Source organism: Myotis brandtii, unplaced genomic scaffold (genome assembly GCF_000412655.1).
Source record: "Myotis brandtii unplaced genomic scaffold, ASM41265v1 scaffold10, whole genome shotgun sequence".
NCBI lineage: Eukaryota > Metazoa > Chordata > Mammalia > Chiroptera > Vespertilionidae > Myotis > Myotis brandtii.
This window is the reverse complement of record NW_005353325.1, coordinates 3,527,448-3,538,059: the sequence shown is the minus strand read 5'-3', so window position 1 is coordinate 3,538,059 and position 10,612 is coordinate 3,527,448. Positions and strand designations below refer to the sequence as shown.

General features: G+C 44.4%; 1 long non-coding RNA gene across 1 annotated transcript; it reads left to right on the top strand.

Annotated features, from left to right (window-relative positions):
* The first annotated feature begins 4,281 nt into the window (after window positions 1-4,281).
* On the top strand, window positions 4,282-8,752 carry LOC106725039. Its single transcript, XR_001360896.1, has 2 exons — window positions 4,282-4,700; window positions 8,238-8,752. It is a non-coding gene; the product is annotated as an uncharacterized LOC106725039 (long non-coding RNA).
* Window positions 8,753-10,612: the final 1,860 nt, after the last annotated feature.

Sequence of the window (10,612 nt, the reverse complement as noted above, 5' to 3'; positions counted from 1 at the left end):
ATCTTTCTCTGACTGGCTTATTTCGCTTAGCATAATGCTCTCCAGTTCCATCCATGCTGTTGCAAATGGTAAGAATTCCTTCTTTTTTACCACAGCATAGTATTCCATTGTGTAGATGTACCACAGTTTCCTAATCCACTCATCTACTGATGGGCACTTAGGCTGTTTTCAAATCTTAGCTATGGTGAATTGAGCTGCTATGAACATAGGGGTGCATATATCCTTTCTGATTTGTGTTTCTGGTTTCTTGGGATACATTCCTAGAAGTGGGATCACTGGGTCAAATGGGAGTTCCATTTTTAATTTTTTTGAGGAAACGCCATACTGTTCTCCACAATGGCTGCACCAGTCTGTCTTTTCTTATTTTTAAAAATTGAGGTGCAATTGACATGCAACATCATAGTATTTTCAGGTGTACAACCAAATGATGTGATATTTGTAAAAATTGCAAAATGATCACCACAATAAGTCTAGTGAACATCTGTCACCATATATAGAGTTACACAATTTTTTTCTTGTGATGAGAACTTCTAACATTTTCTCTCTTAGCAACTTTCAGATATGTAATACAGTATTATTAACTGTAGTTACTGTTACATTCCCAGGGCTGGGGATTTATTTACTTTGTAACTGGAACTTTGTACCTGTTGACCCCTTACCCATTTCACCACACCACCCCACGACCCCACCCACTCGGCCTCCTCTGGCAACCACAGTCTGTTCTCTGTATCTATGAGCTTAGGTTTTTGTTGTTTCCTTTTTTTTTATTATTAAAGATTTCACATAGAGGTGAGATTATATGATAGTTTCTTTCTCTGTCTGATTTATTTAACTTAGCATAATACCCTTATGGTATAGCCATGTTGTCGCAAATGGCATGATTTTTTTTATGGACAAATAATATTCTATTGTGTATGTATGTGTGTATTCATACACACACACACACACACACACACACACACACACACTTAAATCACATTTTCACTATCCATTCATCCCTCAATGGACACAGATGGTTGTTTCAATATTTTCACCACTGGCCTTTCTTTCCTCAGCAATAGAAACGAAGGTCACAAAGGTGTTTTTTTAAAATATATATTTCTTTATTGATTTAAGAGAGGAAGGGAGAGGGAGGAAGAGATAGAAACATCAATGATGAGAGAGAATCATTGATTGGCTGACTTCTGCACGGCTCCTACTGGGGATTAAGCCCGCAACCCAGGCATGTGCCCTTGGCCGGAATCGAACCCGGGACCTTTCAGTCCGCAGGCTGATGCTCTATCCACTGAGCCAAACCGGCTAGGGCCACAAGGGTTTTTTATGTCCTTCCCTGATCCCTCCCAACAAACACTCCTTTAAATTCCCGAGACAACTCTTGATTGCCAGTTTCAGCAACTTTCCCCTTTAGTCAAATTTTCTCTTTGTTTTTCCAGTCTGTTAGCCTCAACATTGTAAATGCCTTTTGTTCACATTTTGTTTTCAACCTGGAAAAATACTTCCTCCCATCCAATCCATATCGCACACACTAAGGTCACTATCAGTGCTGAAAGGTTGTTGGTGTTACCTTTTCATGCACTTTAATTGAACCGCCTTTAAACATTCTTGTTTTGGATTGTGTTCCCTGAGAACCTTTAATCTAGTCTTTCCAGCCCCCTTGTTTAATTCGAGTTGTCATTCTCTATGTGCTTCCTTTTAGCATGTCCTGTTTCTTATTAAGCGTCATTGCAATGTTTTTGCTTTTAATGCGGCTTTCGCAGAGTAATGAGCATTGTCTTTTGGTTTGGAAGGGGGAAGGTAGTAATCTTACATTTATGGACAAAAGTGTGTAGCTTTGGGCCTGGCCGTGAGGCTCAGTTGGTTGGAGTGTTGACCTGTGCACCAAAAGGTTGCGGGTTCGATTTCCAGTCAGAACATACCTAGGTTTCGGGTTTGATCCCCAGTCGGGGTGCGTATGGGCGGTAACTAGTCAATGTTTCTCTCTCACATCAATGTTTCTCTCTCTCTCTTTCTCCCTTCCTCTGTCTCTAAAATAAATAAAAACATATCCTCAGGTGAGGATTAAAAAAGCATGTAACTTTGGAACCCTGTTTGAACAATTTGAGAGTAAAAACAAACATGTTTTCTTCCCTAAGCCCAGAGGCTCTGCCATGCAGAGTTTAGGAAGCGTGACTGTGGCTCTGGAGTATTTGCACTGGAAGGGCAAAATTTATTTTCTTTATTATTATTATTTTTTAAATCTTCACCCAAGGATTGAGAATATATTTTTTCCCCCATTGATTTTTAGAGAGAGTGGAAGGGAGGGGAGTGGAGATAGATAGATAAGAGAGAGAGAGAGAGATATCGATGTGAGAGAGACACATTGATTAGTTGCCTCCTACATGCACCCTGACCGGGGGCAGGGATTGAACCTGCAACCCAGTTACGTGCCCTTGACATGGAATCAAACCCATGGCCCTCCAGTGTGCAGGCTGACGCTCCAACCACTAAGCCAGACTGGCCAGGGCCATACTTAATTTTCATATGAACAAGTGTGTAATTGGAATGTGGAGTGGCCTGGGGATCTAGGTTTTGCTGCAAAGGCACTTGGGCTGCTCTGGAAAGGAGAAGCCACAGATTGTCCGGGGCATCTCAGGAAACAACTGGAAGGTCAGGATGGTGAGCTGATAGCATTATAGCTGACTCAACCCAGTGAATGGCAACTGTAAGCATGGGTGGAGAGAGAGAGGGAGGGAGAAAGAGAGAGAGTGAGAGGGAAGGAGGGAGGGAGGGAGAGAGAGAGAGAGAGAGAGAGAGAGAGGGAGAGAGACTGTTTTATTCACTTTTGTACCACTGGCACTCATTCAGTTAATTAACCAACAAAAGAGAGCAAGATTCCTACCATGGTGATGATCTTCTGGCATGAAGTGGGAGTGAGGGAGAAAGACAGAAATAAAAAGCAATAAAGAAGTAAATTATAGAGGGAAGGTGGGAAGGGTCGGTGGGTGGGAAGAGATTAACCAAAGAATTTACATGCATGGACACAGACAATAGTGTGGTGAAGGCCTGGGGCAGAGGACAGATATGGGCTAGAAGGGGTCAATGGGGGGAAAAGGGGACATATGTAATACTTTCAACAATAAAGATGAAAAAAAAGTTATAGTATGTTAGTAGATAACAGGCTATGAAACAAGCCAGCAGAGAGCAGATGAGGGATATGGGAAGATTGCAATTTAAATGGCAATTTTAATATAGAGGTCAGGCTAGGTGACATTTCAATGATATGTGAGCAAAGACCTGAAGTATGGGTAGATTGGCACCTAGAACAATGCCTGGCTCAGAAAATACACTGAGTGGCCAGATTATTATGACCACCCCATCCGTACTTCATTGACACTTCCAAAAATACTGAATATTGAAAACTTCCTAAGCAAATACTCTCAAGGTTTTATTATTATTATTATTTGCATAACTAACTCACATCATTGTACTGATGGGGTGGTCATAATAATCTGGCCACTCAGTGTAGTTGTTGAACAAATCAGTAAGTAAACTCCGTCTCTCCTTCCATGCACTTCCTGTGTTCTTCAGGTGGCCTTGAGATGGGGTGTGGATCCTGCTGTCCCCCAGCGAGACAGCGATGTCTGATTATCTCTCCACACCAAACACTCCCAGTTACAAATTCCCATGCACCTCAACTCCTAGTTGTAAGCCAGCAGTTCCATCAGGTGTTCAGTGGAGACTTAGTGATGTGTTTCGAAGCCAGAGGAAAAATTTGCCTCACTGAATTTCCTGAGACGTGCATTTATACGGCATCATTATGTCTAACTGGTACCTTCTCAAGGTATGTGGAAGCAAACCCTGCAAAAGACATGTCTGTCTATTGAGCTGAATGCTGCATATGTTAGGTGACGCGGGTGGGGGGAGGATTGTGGGGATCTGCAGAATTGGGGTAGAAAAGCCAAGGTCCCCCAGTTGCAACTTTTTCCTGGGGCCGGTCCTGCGGGAGAGAGCTCGTAATGAGCATTCTTCCTGGCTCTGAAATTATTTAATTTCACGGTGAGTTTACGCCTCGCGTTTAAAGGCTGGGGGCACAGTGAAAGCGGATCATTTGTCTGGGCTCCTCCGGAGTGAGGACACTGAAGCCAATAAACAGTTTCATGCTGCCAGAGGCCCATGCTCTCATGCTCAACGCTAGATCCAAATGGACTGAGTGTGGAGGACTTGGACTTGATTAAATAGTTTATTCATTTATTTGAAAAATATATTTGAACACTGTGTTTGAGCTTCCCAGGTGGCTGCCAGAGAGCCTGGCCTCCTGCTATTGATGTTGTCGTGTGGCAGCTCCCTCTACAATCGCCGGGCTGCCTGGGTGGCCAACAGGACGGCGTGGGAGTGACAGGATGTGACCCCTGAGGCCAGGACATGAAGCACATGGTAGCTGTCATCTTGCTTTCCTGAGGCACTAGCCTTGGGAGAAGCCACCCTGTCCTAAGCAGCCCTGTGGAGAGGTCAGAGTGGCGAGAACTGAGGCCACTGGTCAACAGCCAGCACCAGCTTGGCCACTGGGAGAGTGGGCCCTTTTGGAAGTGAATCTTCCAGGCCCAGGCAAGCCTTCAGGTGACTGCAGCCTAGGCTGACCCCTGGGCTGACGCCTGGGTTGACACCTGGGCCGACGCCTAGATTGCGACCTCACAGGAAGACTCCAATCCAGAACCATCCAGGTAAGCTGCTCTCAAATTCCTTACCCACCCAAACGATGAGATAAATGTTTATAGTTGACCTGCTTTTACTCACCACACTCCTGACACCAACAGTCCATTTTCTGATTCTCTGGGTACCATCTTGGTGTTGAACAATTTGATTCCATTCTCACACTAGCTACCTGGAGTTAGTGTAGACCCCACAGGTCAGCCCCACAAGACTGCCTGCATTTCAAATGCCAGTCATACGTTCTGACCAATTGGCTAGAAATCAGAGATTTCCACCCACCCTCTTCAGGTTGGATCATTTGCGAGATGGCTCACTTTACTTATGTTTACCCTGTTTGTTATAGAGAATTCAGCTCAGGGACAGCCAAAGGGAAGAGGTGCATAGGGGAGGGTGTGGAGGTGATGGGGACATGCGGAGCCTCCAGGTCCCCTTGGGGACACCATCCTCCCAGCACCTTGATGTGTTCACTAACCCAGAAGCGTTCTGAACCCTGCTGCTTAGGGGTTTATGGAGGGTCATTACATAGACATGATCGATTAAATCAATGCCATTAGTGACTGAACTCAACCTTCAGCTCCTCGCCCCTCTACCCTCCCCGGGGTACGAGGTAGGGATTGAATGAGGGCTGTAGGTGGGAGAGTCTGAAATTTCCAATCCTCTAAACATGCCTTGGTCTTTCTGGTGACCAGTCCCCATCCTGAAGCCAGCTAGGGGTCCCCAGCCACCAGCCATCTCATCCTATATAATAAAGCCTAATATGTTAAGTGTCTGGTCAGCCAGTAGGCCATTCAATCAATCAAAGGGTAATATGCTAATGATATGCAAAGGCTGCTCAACCGCTCGCTATGACATGCACTGACCACCAGGGGGCAGATGCTCCAACCGGTAGGTTAGCTTGCTGCTAGGGTCTGGTCCATCAGGATTGAGTGAGATGGGCCAGACATGCCCTGGAGCCCTCCCGCAGTCCCTCCCCAGTTGGCCAACCTCCTGTATCTCTCCCTGGCCCTGATCATAAACCAGTGGGGACCCTTGGCCTGGCCTGCACCCTCTCGCAATACGGGACCCCTCGGGGGATGTCGGAGAGCCGGTTTCAGCCCAATGGCGGAATGACCAGTAGCTATGATGCGCACTGACCACCAGGGCGCAGAAGCTTAATGCAGGAGCTACCCCCTGGTGGCGAGCGCAGAGGTGATGGTGGGAGTCTTTCCTGCCTTCGTGGCAGTGCTAAGGATGTCTGACTGCTGGCTTAGGCCCGCTCCCCAGGGAATGGGCCTAAGCTGTCAGTCAGACATCCCCCCAAGGGCTCCCAAACTGTGAGAGGGCACAGGCTGGGCTGAGGGTCCCCCTTCCCCTCTAGTGCATGAATATCATTAGCATATAAAAGACATTCTGATCTCTCCAGAGATTCCAAGGGTTTTAGGTGCTATGTGCCAGGAACTGGGGACAAAGACTAAACATATGTATTTCCTATTATATCACAATTGTTTTAAGCCAAAATAAACTCTGAGGTAGTGTTTTACTCAGTAATTGATAACGAATCCACATGTTGGTACCTGGAAGAGGGGAGCCACCATGATAAAATAATGAGTGTGATTTTGAAACGGGGTAGTGGACAGAAGGATTTTGAGAATAGTGTCAGTGAACAGCTAAATAATATTAGAGACACCTGAAGTCAAGCCTCACCAACATTGGGTTGTAACCTTAAATTTTAAAAGAAAATTTTCCACTGAACTCCAGATGCTGCTCCTTTCTCCATGGCCCCCGTATTTGATTGGAAAAAAAGCTTCCTTTTTTATTTTATTTTAAAAATCCTGGTAATTTCCAGGATTTCCAAAAGAATGAATCCTTAGCACCAGGAATGGTATGAAGCCATTTTTGTTCATTCATGTATTCAACAAATAATTACTGAACATCTAACATGTCAGAGACTCTCTTAGGCACTGGAGATAGAGATGTGACCGAGACCGATAAGGCCCCGCTCTCATGAAACATACATTCCAGGGCAGAGAGGGAGAATAAATAAGTAAACAAAGTAACAAACATGATAATTTCCAGGGATGATGTGTTTTGAAGAATTAAAGTCTATAATAAGAATAACCCTGATAAATAGTAGTCCTCTTTGATTTCTGAGGACCCATTCATTTCACACTGTTACAATGTCTAGATTCTAAGCCTTCTGCCTATATCTCACTTTTTATCTTACAGGACCATAATTGCCCAAACTTGGAAACAACTAAAATGTCCTTGGCCATAAGAACTTTAACCATGCAAACTGGGAATGAAACTCTTGACTTAGCTGATTCTTACAGAAGTGGTACACACCCAAAGCAGATAAAAAAACTTGGCCCTAAGTCATGAAGGGGATGAATGGGGAGGTACCAGGGACAAGGCACCTAAATGGTTTTACATGTAGCCTATTATGTTAAACCCCAAGGTTATTTCAAAAATTAAAAATATATCGATTTTTTTAAAAAAAATTGTTTTTTACAGCAACTTATGTTCATAGTAGGAGTGGAAGGTGTAGAGATTTCCCTTGTACCATCTGCCCCACACATGCATAGCTTCCCCCATTATCAACAGCCCTCAGCGGACTGGTACATTTCTTATACTGGATGAACCTACACAGACCATCATAATCACTCTAAATCCATAGTTGTACATTCTATGGGTTTGCACAAATGTATAATGACATGTATGCACCATTATAGTACCATGCAGAGTAGTTTTACTGCCCTAAAATTCCTCTGGGCTCTGCCTATTCATCCTCCCACCCACCTTTTCCTCACAACCCCTGACAACCATCAATCCTTTTACTGTCTCCATAGTTTTGCCTTTTCCAGAATGTCATATAGTTGGAATCAAACAGTATATCGTCTTTTTAAACTGGCTTCTTCACTAGGTCATAGGCATTTAAGATTCCTCAATGCCTTTTCGTGGTTTGATAGCTCATTTCCTTTTAGCACTGAATAATATTCCATTGACTGGATGCACCATGGTTTATATTTCCATTCACCCACTAAAGGACAGCTTGGTTGCTTCCAAGCTTTGGCAACTGTGAATAAAACTTGTCTCCACCATTATCATATCATACAGTGTGCAGGTTTTCATATGGACATACATTTTCAACTTTTCGGGGTAAATATCAAGGAGCATGATTGCTGGATTGTACGGTAAGAGTATCTTTAGTTTTTAAGAAACTGTCAAACCATGTTCCAAAGTGTCTCCCCCATGTTGCATTCCCATAAGCAGTGAGTGGTTTCTCCGCACCTTCTCTGGCACGTGGTGGTGTCAGTGTTCTGGATTTTGGCCATTCTATTAGAGTGTCATGGTATCTCAATGTTTTAATCACCTTAACTTAGAAAAAAATTAATGTAACTTATTTTTTAGTATACCTTAACTTTTAATTCACCCCCTACACATTTAAATGCCTTTAATGTGTATGGTAAGTACTCATGTTTCGCTTGATAGGAGATAAAAGGAGTCCATGGGGCAAAATCAACTTAAAAATTTAGCTGGAAAATTAAAATTTTCTTCTCTCTGTGCCTCAGGTGCCCTCCTCTGCAAACAGGATAAATGATCAAAGAACCTGTCTCAGAGGCCTACTGGGAAGACTAAATTTTAGACTTTTAAAGACTTGACAGAACAAAGAGAGGGCTCATTGCACACGGGCCCTGCACAGCGGTTTGATTCATGCTGGTGACGGCTGCTTCCTGGGATTAGAACACAGGGGCCGAGAGCTGCTTTCTTCTGCTTGGAACTCTTTACATGACCAAGAGTCCTGCCTCTTGCCCCGCTAACTATTACAATCTCCAAAGCATATGAGGAGGTTAAAAACAAACAGTATCATGCATAACAGTATGCATAGCAAGTTGGCATGTGTATAAGATGGGAGAAAACATTTATACTAGTACATGGCTGTTTGTCCATTCCTCACATTGGTGAGTACTACTGTGTAATAGGCCTTTTGCTAGGTGTTCAGGATGCAGGAGTAAACAAAACAGAGGAAATGGCTACTTTTACACTATTCGTGTAAATGAAACTGATTTAAGTATTTTAGACACAGCACTTTGGAGTATGATGCCTACTTTTTGAGAACAAAATAAAGGAAACTTCATTAAATTGGGCAAACGGGGAGAAGATCTTTTAGAATTAATGAAATAAAAGATAGTGCTGCTACTTTTATGATTGTACAGGACTCAACTAAGTGGGAAAAATAACTCAAGCTCTCTCACCAACAATATCAACAAGTAACAACTGGGTGGGAGAGGGGAATTTAGTGGAATTTTCTCAGAACTGAAGGAGTTGAACAGCCAATCCTGAGGACCCTGTGGGCCAGCTGGCATTAATAATGAGACTCAACTCCCAACACCCAGTCTTTGTGTCTCTCCATTTACATTTTTTAGGGAAAAATCATTACACTATGAGTCAAAGCAAGACTGGCCTGATTGCTCAGGAGCTGGCTCCCCCAGTTCCTCAAGAGAGAGTAAGGTGACCCCCACTTTCTTCCAGTCATGAAGAAGGGATAAGGTGGGATCTGTTGGCCTCCTTTTAACAATCCTAATCCTTCTACTCCTTGCCCTTTTTAAACAAGAGCTGTGCAGAATGGCCCTGTCCATTTCTTCCTGGCTCCACACAGAGCCCGAGGTGGTTAAGTGCAGTGCTGGGTAGGGGCTCAAGTGCCTGCTAACCTCCTAGGTCCCTTTCCCCACTCCTGGTGCTCACCTGGCTCCACTGGTGCAAATGGTTAGAATTACTCCCTTCCAAGGGCTAATATGATATACTAGAGGCCCGGTGCATGAAATTCGTGCATGGGTAGAGTCCCTAGGTCTGGCTGGTGATCAGGGCTGATCGGGGCCTTCCTTCATTTTGTGCTGTCCCCTGGTGGTCAGTGCATGTCATAGCGAGCAGTCGAACTCCTGGTCTGTCGAACTCCTGGTCTGTCGAACTCCTGGTCTGTCGAACTCCTGGTCTGTCGAACTCCTGGTCTGTCGAACTCCTGGTCTGTCGAACTCCTGGTCTGTCGAACTCCTGGTCTGTCGAACTCCTGGTCTGTCGAACTCCTGGTCTGTCGAACTCCTGAGGGGACAATTTGCATATTAGCCTTTTATTATATAGGATAGTCAACTACACCAAAAAATTATGCAGGCCTTGGGGAGTGTGGAATGGTAAACTAACCTTTCCTGAATTTTGGGAAGAATGATTTTATTTTAGAGAAGTTGAACGGTTTGGATACTGGAGCCATATAGCAGTGGGTTCAAATTTGAGTTCTACCAATGACTAGCTGTGTAGCCCTAGGGTTTTGTGACCCCGGTATGTTTTCATTTCTTCAGGTGTAAGTTCAGTATGGTAAGTTCAATTGCCTCATAGGATTGTATAGCAGACTCATCCTTGATCTCAGACTTCTGGCTTCCAGAACTGTGAGAAAATATTGTATGTTGTGCAATCCACCCAGCCTGCGGTTTTTGTTCCACCAGCCCTAGGAAACTCATCGTGAGTGAAGCACTTAGAGCAGAACTGGAATTACTATTATTAGAAAGGGCACTACATGAGTGACTATAGGGAACTAGTGGGGGAATCGAGGAAGTGGTCAGTGGATGCCAAACATTATTTTTAGGACAAAAGACTCGGAGGCTCCGCATGACAAATATCCTGGTTCCAGATTCTTCCCTACAATGATCCGTCCATAAATAAAGGGGAGACTCGCCTCTGGGTAGGGTGGTGGCTTATTTTACTTTCATGCAGTTACGAGGAGACTGGGTTAAAGTTTGTCAGCAGCTCTGCTCACTGTTCGGTGAGAAACCCTCAACCTCAGACTGTGGGGCTGCAAGGAAGACAGAACGGCAGCAGCCCCCGGGTGTGGGGTGCACAGGAGTTGGCCCTGTGACTGTGTGCCAGGCAACACTGACAAATCTCAAAGGCGGCT